Genomic DNA, 22,708 nt, shown 5'->3' with positions numbered 1-22,708 from the left:
ACACACACACACACACACACACACACACACACACACACACACACACACGGCACTCAGTGCTGTTTCTATAACAATGAAAGAGCTCGGTAAATAATTGGCATTGTTTTAAGACTTCTAAGCAGAAGATTGCCAGACAATGCAAATATGGTTTTGCAGGATTTAAAAGCAGCCATTTGTATTCTACCTATTGCCCCCAGGACAGAAGAAATCCTTAAAAAACAAACAATTACTAGCCTCCATGACTTAATTGTCACACACACACACACACACACACACACACCCTTTATTTATGAAGAAGCAATGGCTTCAGAAGCCATTGTAAGGTTTCACATTGTCTGTATTACTCAAAGATGCAGAGCAAAACGTCTACTGTGACCTCATCAAATGTGCTGGTACTAGTACAAGAGTCTTTAAGAAAAGGAGAGATAAACATTTCACAGATAGCATCTTATTTGATATTTTAATAAGATAAGTAACGTAAATGATGAAAAAAAGAAGGATTTTTGTCTCTCACACGCAGAGCTAGTTATTGGTTAGAATTCTAAAATCAAAGCCAGCCCTTAATTAATAACTACTCTGATACTTACTTACTTGATTATGCTCTGGACCAGAGAACTGACATTTTCCTGGCAGGTTATGAAATGTTTGTTAAAGCTATGAAGACTAATTATATAAGCCTTCTTTCAGAGGCTCACAAAGGGTGGAGAAGTGCTAGAAAATTAGCTCCCTTCTGCCAAAGGGAGAGGTCTATAAACAAGGAAGAGTGGAACTGGATGAACGATCCACAAGTGAGCGGTTCACAGTTCACATGAAAGGGGAGTGAGCCCAGAACACAGAAGAAAATGAAAAGGCACTCTAGTGCCACCCTTTGGGTCTTTGTAAAAAAAAGAAAAAAAAAAAAAAGAAAAATGTCATTAACATATTTGCTCCTTTTTATTCAATGGAGCTGGCTCTAGCTGAAGCTTCAGAGTTGCTAATATGTTATCATTACTCAAATAATTAGACTTACGAGTAATAGATTTTTTTAATTAGCTATCTCAAAGAAAGCACCATTATAATCATCTAATTATTCTGGGAGGCAGCTTATGTATGAAGACTTGAAACATTCATTACATTACTTCCATGGGTGCTGGTTCCATGTTTATAGTTTAAGACCATTTATGACAGTATAGTGATGAAACAAAAAAAGCACAATTTATTTATTTCTTCAGAAATCTGAAAGTCATTTTCATTAATTAAGCTTATATTCAAAAATTAATGTGTAGTTTCAACTAAGAAAAGGGGCAAACTGCAAATTAATTTTCAATTTATTCACATACAAACAAAATCTAAACTATTTCTTAGCCTTTATGCCAAACATTTAGATACATTCAGCAACAGAATTGCTTAGTTAGGTAAATAGTTATCACTTTTCTGGAGATAAGATGCCCCACTCCCCTGACAGAACATGGTTAATTCAGCCTGTAAGAGCAAATGTCTTCTTCAAACACACAGTTAGTTAAATGAGTCTCTAAAGAGCATATCCACCTGATTAACAACAGTTACAAGAATTTTAACTACAAAATACCTTCTCTGGTACATTTTATGGTGTGACCTGGATCAACGTCAAAGACTGGCATATAAGCACGAGGGAACATGCACAGATGAACCTGAGGATGTGAACCAGGAAAAGCCAATGACTAAAGGCTCTGAAGCTCCAGGCCCAGAGAAACAGCATTGTAAGCATGATGACTTCAAGGCTTCTCAATCTATGAGGTCAAATCCATCACGTGAAATCAGACAGAAGTTCTATGAGGCATCTGTGAGACGGAGTGACTGAATTCACAGCAAAAAATAAAATAAAACTAAAAACAGAAGAGACTAGAAAAAGACAGCTGAAAATGAAGACGATGAGATCAGAGCTGTGGGATTGGATGGAAATACAGATTTTAAAACTTTTAGCACATTGTTAGTAGTACAAAATCCATGGCGGGGTGAATAGAGAAAAGGAAGTGAAGAAGGAAAATAGAGAGGGAGGCGCCAGGAAGAGTACCTGGATATAAAACATGAGCAACCAGAAGTCAAAACAGGAGTGGAAGAGAGAAAGAGGCAAACATGGACAAGCTAAACTTAAAGAGCTTAAAAGTCAGTACTAGTCAATAAAATAAATATTAAATGAGACTAATGGGAAAAGAGGAAGTAAAAGCAAATGAAAATGACTGTATGACCTGCAGAAACAGCTGTTTCAGCACAGAGGCCAGGCAACATGGAAGTTGGGTGTGCAAAGCCAGGCAGCTCCCATAGGTGCCTTCCTGACCTTGCAAAAACGCTGAGGGTAAATGCAGAGGTTATACTATGGGAGCCTGAAGAGGATATGTGATAAAGAGGAAGAACTTCACATATGGATTTAGTCTGGAGGACAAAACGTTTGAAGATATAGGAAAGAAGCTGGCATCACTTCTTAAGATCATTAAGGGGGGTGTAAAATTAAAATCTAAAAAGCTAAAAAGTCCAGGAAACACAGTGAATGGTACTACAGAGAGACGAGAGAGGAGGAAACAGAAACATAATGGCCAAAGGAGATAAGGTTTCTGCGATGGAGATGACCTCATGTCCCCCAGGGTGACTACAATTAGAATACTGGACATTTGCCAAGACGGTAGGTCTTAACAGTCCATAGCACAAAACTCAATTAAAACAAAAAAATACATGGTTTGATACATTCATAAGCTTAACCACAGCAATCATTTTACAGTCTGTACAGATATCAAGAAATTATGCTGCACACCACAGAAATACCATAATTTGTAATAAAGGAAGACAGAAGCACAGTTGTGGTTTTGGAAGTTGCTTGTTTTTAATCTTTTTTTTTTTTTTGTAGTTTATAGTCTCCCAAAACCCTTGGACAATGCCTGATATCAACTCATTGCAGAAGCTTCATTCCTGCTGGCACACACACTCCAGCTTGCTGCTAAGCTCTCTCTCTACCTTGGTGACACCTGTACTGGTCTCTGCAGTTCCTGAGGTACTTATCTTATCCCTTTGCATTCCTTTCTGTTTGCTTAAGAACTTCTCTTCTGGTGAAGGCCATGTTTTACAAGTCTGTAGGGCAGGGGGTGGCATTTGCCTTTGTCTGACACAAGGACGACCAATCCTAACAAAAGTATAGTTGTCTTTCCAGTAATAAAATCAATGCTGTATCCAGATCCACAGATGGCATTCAGAGTAGCCTTATAGACCTCAGCTTTTACCAGATTTCTGTTCACCTGGAAAGGTGAACAATGTCAGTGACCATTTGTTGGCTCTGAGATAGTTAGTCATGAATTTTCTGGTCTACACAGTTATTGTACCATCCATGATGGTGACAGATCCTCTGCAGCCAAGGAAAACCAAGACTGAAAATGGCAGGTTTTAACATAGAACAAAACCTCAGGGTGGGTATAGGTTTGCCCTATAAAGAGAGGGCTGTAAAGCCATGTTTAATAAGTAGAAGGTATAAAAATATAGTGAAAACTGTACAAACAGAAGTAGAATGTTCAAAACACTGGATTAAGAAAACTGGAACCTTTGCCCCTAGAGGCATTTCAGGTGTGGCTGCTGTGTCACAGGTGCTTCTGTAGGTAGCAGAGAGGAGAGAGGCTATGTCTATGCTTAGTGTTTTAACCTGTGAACATCTGTATGATTAGCAGCTAACACTCCCTGAAGAAAGCAAGCCTGAGCTGACCAGATCAGCCTCACAGGGCCTCAGGTAGGAGAAAGAGATGAGACAAACCCACCCGGGACCAAGGGACCCTGGCAGAATTGAGCCTAAGACAAAAGATCCTCACATGGGGCCACAAAAGCAGGCCAAGGCAAGGTGAACCCAAGATGACCACAGTCTGGTTCCATGGAGCCTACATAGGGAGCTGGCTTCAGATGACTACCAGCCGAGTGCTGTGCAGGCTTAGGGGGTAAAACCATACCCAAGATGACCCCTACCCAGTGCCATAATGCATGGGTGGGCCAGAGTACTCCTGAAACTTCTCCTGAGAGGATCCGCAGACACCCAGAGACCCCAGGTGCCACTAGAAGGAGCAAGCAAGTGGTGGAGAAATTGAAAAGAAAGAGAAACAGAAGGATGTGGGCAGAATAGAGAGAGGCAAAATTGAGACTCAAGGAGAGTGAGGAACAAGCTGATATAAGTAGCTGGTGATGCCACTTGAGACTATGGTAGGGTCCTGGTATATGCTGTCACTGTCAGCCAGGTCTGGGTCAATGGCCCTGCAGCAGCAGAGGCTGTTATCACTAACAACCAGGCAGATGTCCCTCGTCTGAGCTATAATCTGAGCTTATATTGATGTGTTAGGGCTATGCCGAACTGATCTCACGCCTAGTGTGGGAATCATGGGATAGCTGGCCCTGGGGGTATGAGAAAAAGAGAGATGATCCCACCCCTAGCCAATAACAGGACTTGGAAAAGTGGCCCCACACATTGCGGGAGTGTTGGAGCAAGCCATCCTTGTGCTGGCCTGACCAATTACCTCCAGTGTGGTAGCATAGACAAGGGAGAGCTACTCTCCTCCCCATTACCACTCATCACCTGCTGTAGATGCCCTGGGGTCATGAGAGCAGGAGAGCTGGCCCTGCCCTCCCCAGCTACAGTACTTGGGAGAGTGGGCCCTTCACTGCTCCTGGGCAGGACAACAGAGCTGACCCTGATGATGGGGGCACAGGTAAGCAGGCCCTGAGGGTGTGAGTGTGGGAGAGCTGGCCATACAACTTGTCAACCATGTGACTGTGTCTGCAAGAGAGAGATACCTTCCCCCACCCTTGCCACTTGCCACCTACACCAGGCAGGAGAGCTGGCCCTGAGGTATGAGAGCAAGAGCTGTCCCTGCCTCTTACAAGCTGCAGTACTTCGGAGAGCTGGCCCTACACCTTGCCTGGGCGGTTTAGTAGAGATGACCCTAGATAGAGGAGTTGTGTAGTGAGCTGAGGGTATAATAGCGGGCCCTGCTTCTGGTATTCTCCATGGTACTGTCAGTGAGTGATAAATTCCCCTTCCTTTTGCCCTTGCCACCTGCTGGGGTCATGAGGGCAGAAGAGCTGCCCCTGTACCTCACCTGATGCAGCAAGTAGAAGAGCAGGCCCTGCACCTCTGGGCAGCACAAGAGAGCTGACCCTGGTAGCTGTGATGCAGATGAGCTGTCCCTGAGGGTGTGAGCATGGGAGAGCTGGTCCGGACTCTTGTCTGCTGTACAGTGGTGCAGATGAAGGAGAGATGTCCTTCTCCCCTCCCTTGCCCTTCACCACCTATGACACGGTCATGAGAGTGGGAGAACTGTCCCTTGACAGGTGCCCCACAGTGGAGCATACACCAGGACCCTACCATGGTCCCAAGTGGTATCGCCAGCTACTCACTCAGGAAAGTGGGCCCTACACCTGGACTGGATAGCATGGTAGTGCTGGCCCTGGTTATAGGGGACTGGAGATGAACCAACCACAACGATATGAGAGGAGAGGAACTGTCCCAGCCCCTTGCCTGCTGCAGTACTCAGGAGAGCAGACCAGCACATGAGCTAGCCCTCATGGTGTGGGTGAGCATGAGCCAGGGAAGGAGAGCTTGCCTGGGTGGTGTGAATGCGGGAGAGCTGGCAGGCTTACCAACTCAGATTCCTCTAAGGTCCAGATCCAGAACTTTAGATCTGCCTGCCCCAACATCTACCCCATTGATGAATTGCTCAGAGCGGGAAAAGGGCCAGTCCTAGAGATATGAAACTATAGGAGCTCCATGACACAGGGCAACAACAGGATATCCAAGAGGAGTCCCAGTGAGGTTCCAGTACTGATAGAGTAGCACAGGCTTCGTAACAAACCAAGGACTCATTGCAATAAACATTCCGATCGAAGAAGTGTGGACAAAAGGTTATACTGTGAGACACTGTGTGACACACTACAGCTTTCATGATGAATTTTTCCCGTTTGGGTGGGTATTGCAAGGGTGGGTGGAGGGTGGGTAGGAGGAGAGATGAGTGGGGGTGATTTTAGGTGTGCTCCTACAGGAGTAGGTGTGGTCTTGTTGGAGGAACTGTATCACTGGGGGTGGGCTTTGGGGTTTCAGATAACAGATTTGAGCCAGATCCAGTGGCTCTGTCTTCTTGCTGTTTGCAGATTGGGATTTAGAACTCTCAGCTACTCTCCAGGGCCATGCCTGCCACTGTGCCACCATGCTTCCTGCCATGATAATATTGGACCAAACCCCTGAACTGTAAGCCAGTCCCAGTTAAATGTTTTCCTTTATAAGAGCTGCCATGGGCATGGTGTCATTGTATAGCACTAGAAACCTCAACTAAGGCAAAGACCCAAACCATTCGCATCCTCAGATTTCATCTCCATCTGCCTGACCACACTCATTCAAGTTCATTTCATTTCCAGTCCCCCACTTCCTCCCTCACTCAAACATTACAGTGATGACTTTGCCTGAGAACTGCATCAGGAAGTTAATTCCACTTCATGAAATGATATGGCATAAATTTTCCTTTAGAAAGTAAGCAGCTTTTGTTTAATTGTGTTCTTTCTGCCAGCATAAAAAATATAAAAGTTTAATAAATAGGGAAGTAAACAAAATGATGCTACTGTCTCAACTATAATAAAATAAAACTAGTACTCCTGGTAGAGATTTGTTTGAAAGATGAGAGCAAGGTTAAAAGTGAAGGATGATACCCAGGTGAGGCTGAACAGGATAGTACCACCATCATCCAACACCCTTCATCCCTTTGGCCCTGGTTATTGCCTAATGTCCTTCATCCTTCTTGCAGTATTCTTGGGGGCACTACCCTCCAACTCCATATGTACTGAAAGATTTTCTGTCTCTACACTCAAATCCGCCAAGGACAGAGCCAAATAAAGATCCTTGAGCCTCTGTCCACAGAGGCTGCTCCAAATACGGGCCAGAGGATGAAAGTCAATGGACTTTATCCCCCCTGAGATTTTATAAATATTCACTGGGAGAAGGTCATTGGCTTTATTCAGAAATGTGCTTGGCTCATGTAGGAGGGAACAATTTGCAGGGGAGCATAGCTGAGAAACAAAGAAGGGCCACTGGGGAGAACAGCAGCAGCACTGGGACGGGGGCACCGGGACCCCACCCCAAGTCCTCCACACTCCCCCATTCTGTGCTTTAAGATGTTTAGCTGAACTAGTTTATTTGATGTGGGTTTCTGATCTACAAACATCTCCTAAGCTGGCCTGGATATAGGTGTGCAATGTGATGCACTCCCAGTTGCTGGGCTCCTCAGAGCCAGAGCTGGGATGGAACAGGCCAGAAGAGGAACGAGAAACCAAGGGTCTACTTTGATGCCTGCCATGGCTGCATCAAAACATAGTCACTCCTTTCAACTTATCTGAAAACGGCATAATTATCTGTGAATAAGATCACCACAGGCATTCCCTTAACAGCCAACTAGTGGCCTAAGGCTAAAAATGACTTCTGACTAATCAAATACCTATGGACAAACATTTCTGAAGGGAAAAGTAGAAACCAGATTATTAAGGTGAAGTAATTTCTTCAATTCGTTCTCATCTTTAGAATTTTTTAACCTGGGCTTTTTGACAAGCCCAAAAATAGAAGACATTTAGACAAAACACACACAAAACTACACATACAAAAACTACACACTCAAAATTTGAAAGGCACTGTCAGGGAACTGGGGTGGAAGTCAGTGGTGGAGTGTATGCTTACCCTGTGTAGGCCTCTGGGATACAAGTCCTTGTATCAAAGGGGGACAGAGACCATTGTCATGAAAGAAAATGATATGTGGAAAGACACCCCAAGCTTTTTTATACATACATTTAAAGGTTTTTATTATGTGCAAGTTGTGTGAGAAAAGGGCATCACATCCCCTGCAGCTGGAGCTGCAGGCTGTGGGGGGTGGGAACCAAGCTGGACTGCTCTCTAAGAAGAGCGGGAGATGACCTGAAAGCCTCCAGCCAACATCAAAGTTTGAATGAAAATAAATACAGATCCCACACCTTTACTTCCAACAGCCTGAAAGTTTCATGTTCAGGCAATGCCGCTCTCCTCTTATGGACATTTCTTTCAGGGAGCCACTAAAATCCTAGAGAAAATTCACCAGAGTGCTTTGAACATTGTTCTATCCCGATGAGTTAATATCCAAGGCCAGATGCAGTAGATATCACTTAGCCCTCACTTGGCTAAATATGCCATGGCTGCTGGTGCTCCTTCCTTCCCACACTTTCTTCTCTCTTTAGACACAATCTGGCGGGAGGTGGGAAATGTGTGGTGATTCTGGTAGTGTTGATCAGTTTGATGGCCCATGACAATAGTGTTTATTAAGCACCTCTTAGGTTTGAGGCAGTAGGGAATAATTTATTTTGAAGAAATTATTTTGTAAAATGCCATCACCTTTCTCTACTGAATAGCCACAATCTACTCCCAAGGTATTTGGTTTGGTTGGTTATTTCGAAAACTCCATAGGAGACATGGAACCAGGTGCACTGAGAAATCAGTACAGTGGAATACTACTCCACTATTAAGAATGAGGACATCATAAATTTTTTCAGGCAAATGGATGGATCTAGAAAATATCATCCTGAGTGAGGTAACCCAGACCCCAAAAACATGCATGGTATGTACTCACTGATACGTGGATATTACCCAAAAGTTCAGAATACCCATGATACAACTCACAGCTTGACAAGAAGGCCCAACTGTGGATGTTTCAATCCCACTTAGAAAGAGAAACAAAATAATCAGGGGAGGGAGAGGGAGAGAAAAATTTGGGTGGGAGAAGGTAAGGTGATGGGGGCTGGATCAGGTATGAGGGGAAACAGGAGGCCAGGAGAATGAATAGAAACATGCAGCAGTGTTGGGCAGGGGCAGCATCTAGAACGTTCTAGACACCAGGAATGTGAGTGGGTCCCAGGAACCAATGGGGATGACCTTAGCCAAATGCCCAACAGTGTGGAAATGAAACCTGAAGAGATCACCTCTAGTAGACATGACCTCTAGTGGAGGGATGGGGCCACTCACTCATGTCACAATATTTGACCCAGAATTGTTCTTGTCTAAAAGAAATGCAGCAGCAAAAATGGAGCAGAGACTGAAGGAAAGGCCATCCAGAGACCACCCCAACTTGGGATCCATCCCATGCACAGGCACCAAACACCAACACTATTGCTGATGCCATGTGGTACTTGTAGCTTAGCATGGCTGTCTTCTTAGAGGTTCTACCAGCACCTGACTGAGACAGATGCAGATATTTATAGCCAACCATTGGACTGAACCTGGGGACCCTTATGGAAGCGTTAGGAGAAGGACTAAAGGAGTTGAAGGGGATTGTAACCTCATAGAAAGAACAACAGTATCAACTAACCAGACCCCTCAGAGTTCCCAGAGACTAAGCCCCCAACCAAAGAGCATATATGTAGCAGAGGACTGACTTGTCTGGCCTCAGTGGGAGGGGATGAGCTTGGTCCTGTGGAAGTATGAAGCCCCAGGGAAGGAGGATGATAGAGGTGAGATGGGAGAGGCTGGCTGGGTGGGGGAGAACACTCTCAGAGGTGAAGGGGAGAGGGGATGGGGTGGGGTACTTGTGGAGGAAGACAGAAATGGCAGACACCTGAAATGTAAATAAATGAAATAATTAATAAACTAAAAATAAAAGAAATCAGTAGTACTTCCCTTTTTATGCCTGTGCTTTAATAATAGTGTTAGAATGGTGACTTAGCCTAATGAGCAATAATTTCCCCCAATGTATCGTAAGATTTTCAACCTCACTAAAGTAAATTAGAGGGTATTGTAAGGTCCCTGCACTGTCCAACACTTAAAGTCGAGCTAGTATTTGGTACACTGTCATTTGCTCAGTAAATATCGGAGTCATCTCCACAGGAGCAGAAACACACTTTGTGATTAGTACTTGCACAAGGTTGGTTGCAGTGGATGAATTATTTATATGTATCAGGTGGAGACATCACTGAAAAATACAAATTGCATTCTTCCCCTTAGAAGCACAAACAAAAAGAGAAACAAATAGAAGTTCTGTTAAACCAGGCTTCGTGCATTTGCACTTGCCAAGCACCACCGTCAGCTGGGCACTAACTTGCTTGGACATTTAAGTATCACTGGATTGCCTTGGGGGTCATGTTCATAGTTAGTGCAAAGCAGCTGTAGTTGTCTCCTCTTGGAACAGGTGTATCTATCAGGGGGGAAGAAGTACAATTCCTGTGTCACATTTCCTGGAGAGGCCCTTGTGTGTTCTTCTACCATGTCCTTCTACCCAAAGCCCAGTCAGTATCTTAATCTAGATTAGCAAGCTGCTAAATCACAGAGCTAGACTTGGATCTCAGCCTGTAAAGCCTGCTATTGCATCACTGGCATGGTCAAATAAATACAACTTATTTCTCTCAGACAGAAATTATGAAATGGCTCTTTTGTTTCCTTGAGAGATACACTTACTGTACACCAAAGCAAAACGCTGAAGCACTGAGTCTAATTTCTAAGTAACATGCTTTCTTCCCACCCTCCATTTTCTTCTCATTTCCTTCAACAGTAAAGAAAGATTACACACACCAAACATTGAACCCTTCCCAAATACATAGGTAAAGGAGAAACGTCTGTCAATATTCAGTGGTGCCTCAGAAGGAAACATTGGCAAAACACTCCTTTTCACCTTTCTTTAGAACCTTTGAGGCTCAAATTCTACTTTCATCCTTCTGAATAGAAACCTGACGCTGGCTCTTACTCAGGATTGTTGAAGTCAGTCTTTTGTTCCTCCGGCATTTCTCTTCTGTAAATGTGCTCATCAACTTGTCAGGCAGCTTGTTAGAATCCGTGCTTAATCTTCCCATTCCCTCTCAGCTGAAATTTTCTCCCATCCTTTAATCATTCCCTATCTTGATTACTATAATTTCTCCCTTATTGTCCTCTTGAAATTCATACCAGCTAAGTCATGAGTGGCCAGAATATGCAGCTAAAATAACATTTCCTTCCCAGTGTCTCTCACTCTTTTACAACTCATTTGACTGGGTCTTAGACAATTCTCGTTCACCTTCATAGCACTGCAGGTGCTGTACTGTAATTACCTTCTCTGTCATGCCTCTACGGTGTCACACATCACCAATTTTGTCATCTCACCTTCCTCTCAGGAGTCCCGGGCAGACATTCCATGAGATATTCTTTCATGAAGGATATTGTTTCGGATTTTTCCTGTCGAGGTGGAATAATGGGGAAACTGCATGTGTATTTTCTCTCTCCTCTCTGGCCAACCTATGTTCCACATCACCTTTGAAATTTAATCTCTGGGACATAATTTCTAATAAACTGAAATTTATAAGAAAATAGTTTCCCAGACTCTAACAACTTTTGAGCAAATGATGAGACGTTGAATTCTATCATCTAAGGCAATAAAAATGCAAATTTCAGAAAACTATATAATCAAAGGAGGATCATTTCAGGCAATAAACCATTCAACTTCAGAAGGCTTGGCTTTATGGCTTCATATCATCGTTCTGAAAACTTTTGATAGGAAAAGTGAGCATGTCTGACCAGTGGAGGAACAGATGAAAAGCCATTTTGTCACTTGGATGCAGATGACTTGCTTTGTATAAATATTTAAAGTAAAATCTCAAGTGGCAGCCTGGTTTCCTCTTTCTAAGCCAGGCATGGTGGCTCACACTTTTAATCTCAGCATTTGGGAGGCAGAGACAGGTAGATCTCTGTGAGTCTGAGGCCACACAGATCTACAGAATATGGCTTTGTTTCAAATAGTGATTTCTCTGAAAAATATAAACATATGTTATCCAAAATATTCTCCTTTGTTCCCTCTCCCCCTCCCTCCCTCTCTCTGTCTCTCTCTCTGTCTCTCTCTGTCTCTGTCTCTGTCTCTCTCTCTCCCTCTCTCTCTCTCCACACACATACACACACACACACATACACAAACTTTCCTTTGTGTGGGTACATGTAACAGCTATCATGGTGAGGAATGTTATTTTCTGCCAACTACAGAAAGCCTTTGTTCTGAAGCTATTTTCCTTTTGATGTTAGGACGGCAGTCTAACTAGAAAAAGATGACTTTTGAAAACTCTCAAGGTACAGTAAAGTAAGACCTTCCAAGAGGCGCTAGGAACACAACTCCTAATAGTGATTGTATTAACATGAAGTCACCCAATAGTTTCCACAATTCAGAATAGAAAACATTTAGCTTAGACAAAATAAACTCGTTCCTAGAGTTTAGATCAGCCTGCAGAGAGCAGAGATTGAGGAAGAAGTTGGTATATAGGGAGGAAAGAGGAGCAGAGGTGCTTGGCCCTGTGCAGTGCACAGCACACAGTACACAGCTAACCAGTGCAGTGCACAGCTAACCATTTTCAGTATATTACGTGAGAGGCACCACTAGACCTGCCTATCCCCTTTAAAAGTTTCTCTTGTTATAAAGAACAACAAAATTGGATCCTATATACCATATATACATACATATACATATACATATACATATACATATACATATACATATACATATACATATACATATACATATACATATACATATACATATATATATATATATACATATACATACTCATACTAAAGGCTAAAGAATAATCACTATGAATAAAAGTCTAATGTAGGAAAGAAAAGCTATTAGCAATCACCCTTTCTAAACGTCTCTGAAATTGTAGTTTTAATTTAAAAAAAAAATGGACATAATAGTTTTATGAAATTCCAGTTCTGCCATGAGCTGACTGGAGCTGAACGTTGTGTGTGCACTTTAAACCATAGTAAACCTCAAAGAGCTTTTGAGGGCACAGAATTTGAACCCTAAATGCAATTTAAGGACTTTTTCTTTATTCATTGCTATCGGCGTGTAATGTTACATCTAGTGTCTAATGATCCTACTAAACAATGCCACAGTAGAAACCAGCTCCAAGCTGAAGCCTAAGTCACTGCTCTTCCTCTTAAACTTTCCTGCAGGAGAGAGCAGCCAGGCTTGCTAACACACACATTATAGGTCCGACCAATTCCTGTGCACATGTTTACAAGCTTTTCAATCCTTATAAATGTCACATTTCTTACGAAAATAAACATCTCCTCCCCAGAATGGGTGCAAATCAAGAATGCCTGTACCTACACTACGGGATGATATATTTGCTACACTTGATAAAATAGAAGTGAAAACTTACAATATATTTTTATAAGTTCTTTTCATTACAATGTTAAAGAGAACTGAACCAAGAGACTATCAAGAAAAATTTTTAATGCTTCTTGTATGGTCATAAAAGAAATCACAGAAATGTCTCAGGGTTTCTACTCAAGCTGGAGCTGTGATAGTTTCATTAACTCAGTATAATCTCTACTTCCTGAAGATCTTCTATTAACCTTCTGAAAACATAGTAGATTTGAAGAACTATCGGTTACTGAAACAGTTGTTTCTGATTAACTAGTTCAGGCTAACTAATTGTTAGGCCAGTGTTATGTATGTCAATGTTGCTCACTGAGGTTGCACCAATAACAATGAAAATTATTTTGCTGTGAATGATTCTGAAATCTGGGCACTGATGAAAATCAGTTACTGTAGTGTAGTATGTCTTGGAAAAAGAAAACTTGTCTCTTCTAGTACAAACGAATAATAATGTTTTAAATCCCAGATTCTGTTTAAAATTTAAAACAAAACATGAATGCTTCTACAACCTAAACGATCTACACAAATTAAAGTCATTTATGTTGACTACTAAAACTAGTGTGTGGATCGGTACAGGGGGCACACGAGACTACTTAAGGGAACGGGGAGTGTTCAGCGAGAGAGGAAAATGCCATGTCGCTGGCTTCCTAACTCAGCTACTGGTATATGTTATGACTACACTTGATTGTTCATCTCAGAACCATCATGAACTATTTTAGACAACATTTTCCAATTCCTCTACTTTGAAATGTCAGACAACTGAAAAACTTTAATCTGAAATATTGTCCTGACCACAGTAAAATCACAAGCTCAATCACAAATATATTTAAGGTACTTTTGAAAGTTGCATTCCCAAGACTACCTACAGCTTTTTAATTGCTAATTAGCTAGAATGTATGGAGGCAGGGCCCAGGACCCTCTCTAAATTTCAGGCAAATGCCCTACATATTATAAGTTACTTTTAGCTATAATTTTCCAGTCCACAAGTTGTAAATAGAGTCAACACTAAAATTAACTAAAGTGCTATAAAAATTATTGTAGATTAAATATATGGGAGTAACTCTAGTCTTATATATCCTATTAAGATTTCATAAGCTATCTTCTCTTATACAACAATGAAATCACTTGTAATATGTTTACATTTTACCTTAATTATCAATATTCTATGTTGAAAACCAGTGTGTGCTTGAATTATGCTCAACTGAAACCAATATCACCAAAATTTTGCTCCTTATAAAAAAAAACCCTTAATTATGTTTTTAAGAGGTTTTTTTTTAACCTATAAATCTGTTGTGTATGTAATTTGAAAAGCTCTATCCAGTCTCAAGTCTTTAATGGAGTTAAACAAAGTATAAGTATTAAGTAAGTAAGTTATTCTACAGGAATTAGAGGCTGGCTCAGTCAATGGAAATAACACTTTTAAGTATTTTCTCACAAGCCAATGCCTAAAAGAGAAAGAAAGTCCACATTTCTGCTGAAATCTGACTCTTAGAGTATGTTTCCAGCATATGGTGGAGTTTAGGCTCCTACTAAAGAATCTTGGTACATATCTATTATACCTTCCCAATTAGTCCTGTCATGACTGTCTATCACGCTAAAGCAGAACAGGCCAACAAAGGAAATTCTTTTTCACATTACCAGTGAGCTTCTACTTATACTTCATGTTACATGTATTACAACTTACATAAAATTAAAATATTGCTTTGAATATTGATTGGTTAGAATTAAAAAACTGGAGAAGGGATTTAGAACAAATTTTAGAGTAAATTCCACAACACATAGAAGCAAGCTAGAGGTGTAGTGAAGCAGACGTGTAGTTCAAAAGCCTTGGGAAGGAACGAGGTTGTGGAGGAGATGCTAGTCTGAATCTGAAGCCTAAGAACTGGAAGGATCCTGAGAGAAGAGGGCTCATGTTTCTACTGCTCAGTCACATGTGTAGGGAAGCAGTCTTCCTCTCTTTTTTGCTCTTTTCAGGTCTTCACAGATTAGATCAGGTCTAATCACACTAGGATGGGTTATTTGATTACTAAACTCATCGTCTCAAATAAACACCTCGTCCAGGAAAAGCCTCGGTGACACACATAAAAAAGAATGTTTAACCAGCTAACTGAGCAAATCAGGTTGACACAACGTTTAGCCAATATCAATGCATTGTCCAATATTTTTCCAGAACCTAAGCAAATGTAACAAAAACGACTGAAGCTTTAGACATAGTGCTATAAAAGATAAAGAGGTCTATTCCACTGCTGCAAGCCACATTGCACTGAAGATTATGGTCATGTGCCAGCAGACTATTAAATAACATCAAAGCTCTATGACTTTGAAAGCATTACTCTTATCTATAGATGTTATGACAGACCAAAAGGAAAATTCTAGTATAATCTATAGCAAAATGTTAGAAGAAACGACTTCAAAGACTAGGAAGTTTCAAGATCGGTCAATGACAATCATAGAAATAATTTTTTCAAGTAAAAGTTTTTAAAGAAAGAATCTATACACAACAGATACAACAAAAATATGGTGCTGAGGAATATATAGGCAAACACATTATGAAAAAAGAATAAAACATAAGCTTTACATAGTTGTGCTAGATTCACCAATATAAAAATGTGCCATAGAGATAGCAAATTTGAAGGATTACAACAACATACAATAACTGCAAAAAATGGGGGTGGGGGAGTTTCACATCAGTTGAAAATCTATCTCTGAAACGGATAGGTAGACTAAGAATCCTGAAATGGCCCAGATAATTTTTATAGTACAATGTGCTGCACGTGAAATTTTGTCCTATTAAACACTGAAACTATCATTGTTAAAGCAATTTGGCACTAGAGCAGAGGCTGACAGCTAGACTAACCAGTCAGATGGAAGAGGAAAATGTCTGCCTCAACATGGACACCGGACAAAACAGAGGTTGGTGAATGAGAGAACAACTTAATCCCTACTTAACGTTAGTAGAATGCATGCTCCCTGCATCTTTCCACAGCTTAGCTCTCCTGATTTTTGACTTAATGGCATGTAAATTCCAGATTCATTTGACTTAAATATCAAAAGCAAAAAGTAGAAAATGCAGCTTTTTTCAGTTGAAGAATTCTCTGTGCCAATAAAAACGATTGCACGTCTAATGGGCCTAAACAAGCAAGACGTTGCTATATGGAAATTATTTTTTTTAGGATAATACACATGAGCAAAAGTAAATGAGTGAAAGTAAGATAAGCCACAGATAGTTTAGTTTCAAAATAACAACTATCACATGATCAGTATCTATGACATAAAAAAGCTGCATACAAGTCAAAAAATGTTTCAGCTTAACAACTAAACAGAAAAATGCAAGTAAAAAGGAAGGACACTACTCAGAGGAAAAACAGTGTTAGGGACCTAAAAAGCTCTTCTGCTTCTGAAGCATCAGAGAACAAAGAGAAAACAATAACAACAACAACAACAACAACAACAGTAAAAAAACAAAACAGGAAGATATAGATCCTGGAGAACATATCTAGATAGATGAAACTGACAGCCCAACAATACCCAGTTTGCTGAGATGACCTGAAGTTGAAACATACTTTGTAATGTGTAAAAAATACTGAAGGCATTTTTGAGAACATCTTGATGTATTTAGTAAAGTGAAGCCACTTATTCCACCTATAGGTGCACGCCCTAAAGAAACTGCTGCCCATGTGACCTAGGATGTACCTAGTACAATGACTCGAGGCATTATTCCTTATAGACATTATTGGAAGAAACCTAAACCACCATCAATGGTAGAATGCATACATGAATCAAGGCAGAATACATACTGTACATCAAGATCAGAGTTGTGTTAATATGGACAACTGCAAAGGCAATAGTGAAAAGAATGACAAAATAAGACTGAACTTTATAATTCATGAATGTTCATATATATCAACAGTACTTTATATATGCCAATGTATGATAATTCATATATATCAAGTTGATGTTCAAAATATAAAATGTGCACTAATGGACAGTAAATTAAAATTAACAATTGACTCCTCACATGACAGGCACAGCCTTGGGAAAGGGTATGCAAGGAACTTTAATTACTTTCATTTTATTTCATGATTTTACAAAAAGAAGCAGAGACCAAAATGCTAAGAAGTGTTGAAGCTGAATGAGGGCTGCATGCACATCTGTTAGTTTTCAATACAGTTTTCAGAGTTTAAAATATTTATAAAATGCTAAGAAAAAAAATATGTTTAAAAGTCTAATTAAACAAACACCAGAAAGCTCAGTTCAACCCTCCGGAGCATGAAGGTCTATGGCGACATAGAAAATGTCAATGTTTAATTAATTTTTACAATATGCAAACAGTCCTTGCTATTGTAAACTCTCTGAAACCCCTTTCATTAATTTACTCCATGTGTTCCAGCCTTTTATATTATTAATCCCAGCATATGATTACAGATTAGTCAGTCAACTCTCCTTTCTAACATGCTTAATTACCCAGAAAATCTGCCTGCCCTGCATTGTTTGCCTTATACTGGCTTTAAGGTGTACTAAAGTTCTTTCCTGCAATTCTCCTTGCAGCTAACATTCCATATCTGAGTTATCTAACATTAATTTGGGTTAAAATGTTATTAACCCTCATGGTTATAACAGCATCCTAGGCAATGTCTGGCCTTTGCCACACCCATTGGAGTGGCTGCTTTTTCTTCATTGCTCAGTATTTAAGTAAACGGGCTATGTAGGGATGCAGGGTATGATGTGAGAGAATAACAGAATTTTGCTGCATGGACTGTGGAAAAAAGTACGGACTTTCTTTTAAGTTTTAGAAAAGAAGAGTGCTGTCCAGCTCAGGAAACTAGACATGGAGAACAGAGCACTTCAGCTCCTCTGTCACTCACACACCCCCTGTGTGGCCTGTAACCGGCTTCGCTCTCAACCTGCATTTACCCATATAGAGATAATGACACTCTCCTGACACCTGACAGGACTGGTATGACCTGAAAGAGAGAACACTTCTGAAAGTGCACAGAGAACTAGCAGGCAGCAGTCTGACACTTTGTAAACTGAAGAACATACTTCTAAGATGTAAACCCCAAATTCTCCGAGGAGCGTTTGATTAGGGAAAATTAATTCCGCGGGCTGGGAAAACTATGTGCACAACTTAGTGCATCTATCATGGGAGACTTTCTGTGGAAAACTAAACAACAGGCAGTGACAGCCCAGAATGGGATTTTATTAAAATCGGGAACAGACAAAGTGGAAGGAAGGTATTTGGAGTTAATATATCTTAAAATTGCTCATGAACTAAACAGAAAGGTGATGCAATCTGTATAAAAAAATTAATATGGCCCTAGCTGATGAAGATAGAAATCCAGGGACCAGTGCATGTTGCTTCTTTCATTAAAGCAGTGGTTCCGGACAGTGCACTCAGTGGTCCTTAGGGTGCCTGGGAGACTTGGAGAAATGTATGAGGGCAGGTTACTGGCACAGTTACACTAAGACATCATCTTGCTGCAGAACACAAAGTAAAGACTTGCTAGTTCCTTAGGACAACTTAGGGCCTCAGCACAAATGGATGCCAATGTGTTCTCTGTTGTTGTAGACATTATTAGAGCAGGTAAATGAACAAAAGCAAAAATACTGGTTTAACTTACTGTTCTCATTAACTTACATGTTCTCACCATGTGACAACTGGAACCCTTACTTTATGACTGTGGCAAATACTGAGGAGGCCTCTTTGTTTTAAGGCACAGCAACTATGCAGCTATTTCCATTATAAGCAGACACATTTCTCATAAAACATCATCTTAATTAAAGGAACAACCAACAAATGATGATTATTTGAGGGTGGGTTTGAATCAGATTCTTTTGCAAAAATAAATAATATGAAACTTTCAATGGAACGCATTCATCATCAAGAATGGCACTAATTCATCACTAAGGATTGACACAAAATTAGAAAATAGAAATTCAACAAGCATCTGTCACTAGGACAACTGTATTACAAGAAAACTTATAAACAAAACTATTAAAACTTCCTACTACAATGACTCCGCACCAGATCAATGATAACGTTGAAATGGAATTGTTAATGCTTGAGAATGAAAAGATCAAGGGGGAAAGTCACCTTTGCATCGGTGTCACAAAGCACATGTGATAAACCAAAGGAGTGATTTGATTCACAGTTCTGAGGTTTCAGCCTCTGTGTGGTTGGCTTAACTCTATAGTTTTCTGGCTCCATGTGAACAAAGTAGCATGTCAGAAAACATATGTTAGAGCAATACTGCATAGCCCATGATGGCCATGCAGGAAGGTGTGGGGGAGGGAGGAGGCTTGGAACAGACTATATAATCTTCAATGGCACATGGGTAATGACCTATCACTCAGCATAACAGTATTTTCATTTATTAGCCCACTGATAACAGTACTATGCTTATGATCTGGTCAGCTTTCCTCAGTGCCAACAGATGACAACCAAGCCTTCAGTACATGTGCCTTCTACTGGACTCAACATATGCAGACATACACAATAATGATGTGAATATTTTGAAAATCCGTATATATCAATAAATTATATTGATAATTTATTGATACATCAATAAATCAGCATTTATTATACATCAGTAAAAAGTCAAGGTCTGTGACACACTAAAGAAGTTAAAAGCAACAAAACCAATATTTAAAAGTCATCAGTGTGGTTTCAGATTCCACATGGCATACGATCTTTTAACGACTCTTAATTTGACTTATAACATCAAAAGATAATATATACATTATTAAAATATTTCTTCAGTTTTTGACCAGTGTGGTGAGATACAATTAAAGCAGAAAGGAGACAGGAGACAGAGAAAGGACATTATAAATTTCATATCAATTAATATCTCAGTTAACTTGGGTAGAAGTGTATTCTTCATACTCCATAGTTCCTATCTGGATAAGGGACATCGATGAAAAGACTTTAACTAAAACAATACTCTTCCACTTGCCAGGACTTTCTTGATCTATAACAACCTAACTGCAATCTTACTTGCTTAAGCAGTTAATCTGCAAATAGATCCTCAGTGAACCAAAACAGCTTACGAAAGATCACTCAGCTGCTTCCATAGTCTACTCTGACTTTCTGGTAAAGGAGGATCAACTTGACCACTGTAATGGAAATCTTTTATATAGTTTTATTTTCTAATGACATAATTAGAACTAAGAAATGATTATGCAAGAAATTTTAACTGCATCAATGTCAACATAAACAGCAAAAATTGGGTTAATGAATTTTGAACTTTGGTTTATTTTTCAAGGAGGTCATTATTCAGGGGTACTTAGTTTCTGTTCTCAACAACTGTGTCCTAGAATTCTTCTAGAAAACAAGCTGGAAGGAAGTGGAAATAATGCAGAACAGCATGATGGGCTAGAATAAGGAGAACAATATAGGAAGTGCAAAAACAAGTCAGAGAAGTTAAGAAAAGACAAGAGTGTCAGGAGGGAATGGATGGGTTTAGAGGATGCTTATACCAGGGGAACATACAAGGGAATTAGATACAGAAAAGATTTTAGGTAAGAGGAAAATAGACACAAAGAATATGGTAAGCTGGAAAAAAACCATGAAAAGAGCTGAACAACTGTCACCCAATGGCCACAGGTCCCATTGCAAGCATAGACAAGGCTGCACGTTGCTGCTTGCTTCCAAGCACCAGCCACCCATTCCAGGCGGCACATGCCGTTCACAGGTCTCATCACCATAGTTACACTGCTTCTTTATCTCCTCCCATTTTTGTTTCTTTGGCTCCTCAGATAATTACTTTAAGAGATGACAAACTTTTATCTCCAGTCAAAAGGTGACACCCCTCTCGCCCAAATCAATAAGCAAAGAAGCAAAAGAACCTTACAGAGGGTTCTTGTTTCCCATTAGGCTGAGTCTGTAAGCACCAGTCACTTCTATAGAAACCCAGTGGAAAACAGTAACCACAGAAACCAGTTCTGTATGAAACAATATCCAGTCCCAAAAGGTGATGCTAAAACAGAATCTCAAGGTATATATGTGCTCACAAAAGCCCTTGCCTATAAAGAAAGCCAAAAGAGAAACACTTGAAGATGCTACTCTTGCATTATCTATAAGACAGAGACAAAGCACTTGTAATAGCTCAGGCAAACAATAAGAAGCTAATGCTCACTACATGTGTCACACAAGCTTATCAAATAAAATGTTCTTTTTATATTTAATGATGTATCCAACAAAGTAGTTTTAAAAATAGATTTCTACTATCTACCAAAAATGTTACCTGTAGCTTATTTTAAGGTTAATCAAATGTGGTATTTATGATAAATCAATACATTGGGATGATAACTGAATATTTTCTATTATTAGTACATTTGTCTTATTATAGTTATATTTCTGGAGAACCAACATGACATGCTTTGATTTCAACAACATGTAGATATTTCTGCATTGCTTCCACTGAAACCTAGCCCAAGGCCAAAGAAATCTATCAAATATGATGTCTGGGCCGCCTTTGGGAAGAGAAGCCAGGAATCCCCTCATTAAGAACAGTGTCTGCAGTTAAAGTATTTTTATCATTATATTGGGGGAAAAATCCTTTCTGGAACACAAAATAATTCTCTTCCTTTAAATTCACAGAAATTTCCTATCTTACACAAGACCAGACAACAAATAAAAGCCACAGATATAAATGGCTCCTGAGCCCTAAGAGGGATGTGCAGGTGCTGTGCACTGGGGCACACATACACAGGGGTGGCTAACTTCACAAGGTTGCTTCTACCCATTTGCACTTGGAAAAAGGTAGGTTATGAAAACAAATCACACACACACACACACACACACACACACACACACGCACGCACACACAATCCTTTTGTTTATTACTCCCAAAAGAACCTAAAGACTCTAAAGTCGTTCAAATTTGGAATTACTCTTGCAAATCAGAAAATACTGGGATCCCAGCAAGAACCAAGACAAGGACTTCGTAGTTCTTGGGCTCAAGAGGCAGAAACCAATGGAGTCCCTCATGTCACATCCTTTGTATGCAGTAGAGGGTAAGAGGATGTAGAACATACTGACGCTCATAGTTATTCACCTCCTACCATCTGAGCACATACTGGAAGAATTTGCTCCATTCTGTATATTTCCTCTGTTAGACAATGACATTTATGACCCTGGAATTATCTAAAATTCTTAAGCATTTTATGATTACTTACAAAAAAATGTAGCAATTAAATGTAGTGTTTGTTCTTATGAGAGAACCAACATCACCCAGCTCAGTAAATGACAGTGTCATAAATATTTTAAAAATGAGTATATGTAAAAGTAAAGGATAAGAAAATTTATGTCTTTCAAAATAAACTAAAAAAAATATCATACTGAAAAAAAAAGCAAGCCAGGATTGAGTAGACACCTAGAATAAAGTATTTGCTATGAAGAGAAAAGGACTTGAATTACAATTCCCAGCGTCCAGGTAAAGAAAGCAGGCGCTGTGGCAGGTGTATCCCAGTGCTGGTATAGAACAGAGAAAGGCAGATAAGATACCAGCGGTCAGGCCCAGGGCTTAAATGGCAAGCCCCAGTTCCCAATG

The 22,708-nt window shown here is 40.1% G+C and overlaps 1 protein-coding gene and 1 non-coding gene across 7 annotated transcripts in view; one reads left to right on the top strand and one right to left on the bottom strand.

Moving 5' to 3' along the window:
• The window catches only part of Immp2l (inner mitochondrial membrane peptidase subunit 2), a 796,480-nt gene that overhangs the window by 474,520 nt on the left and 299,252 nt on the right, over positions 1 to 22,708 (bottom strand). The window lies entirely within an intron of this gene.
• On the top strand, positions 3,546 to 3,676 carry LOC114622489. Its single transcript, XR_003711613.1, has one exon. It is a non-coding gene; the product is annotated as a small nucleolar RNA SNORA17 (small nucleolar RNA).

This window comes from Grammomys surdaster, unplaced genomic scaffold (assembly GCF_004785775.1).
Source record: "Grammomys surdaster isolate TR1022 unplaced genomic scaffold, NIH_TR_1.0 188, whole genome shotgun sequence".
Lineage (NCBI taxonomy): Eukaryota > Metazoa > Chordata > Mammalia > Rodentia > Muridae > Grammomys > Grammomys surdaster.
The sequence above is the reverse complement of the archived record's forward strand: the minus strand, read 5'-3'. Positions and strand labels throughout refer to the sequence as shown.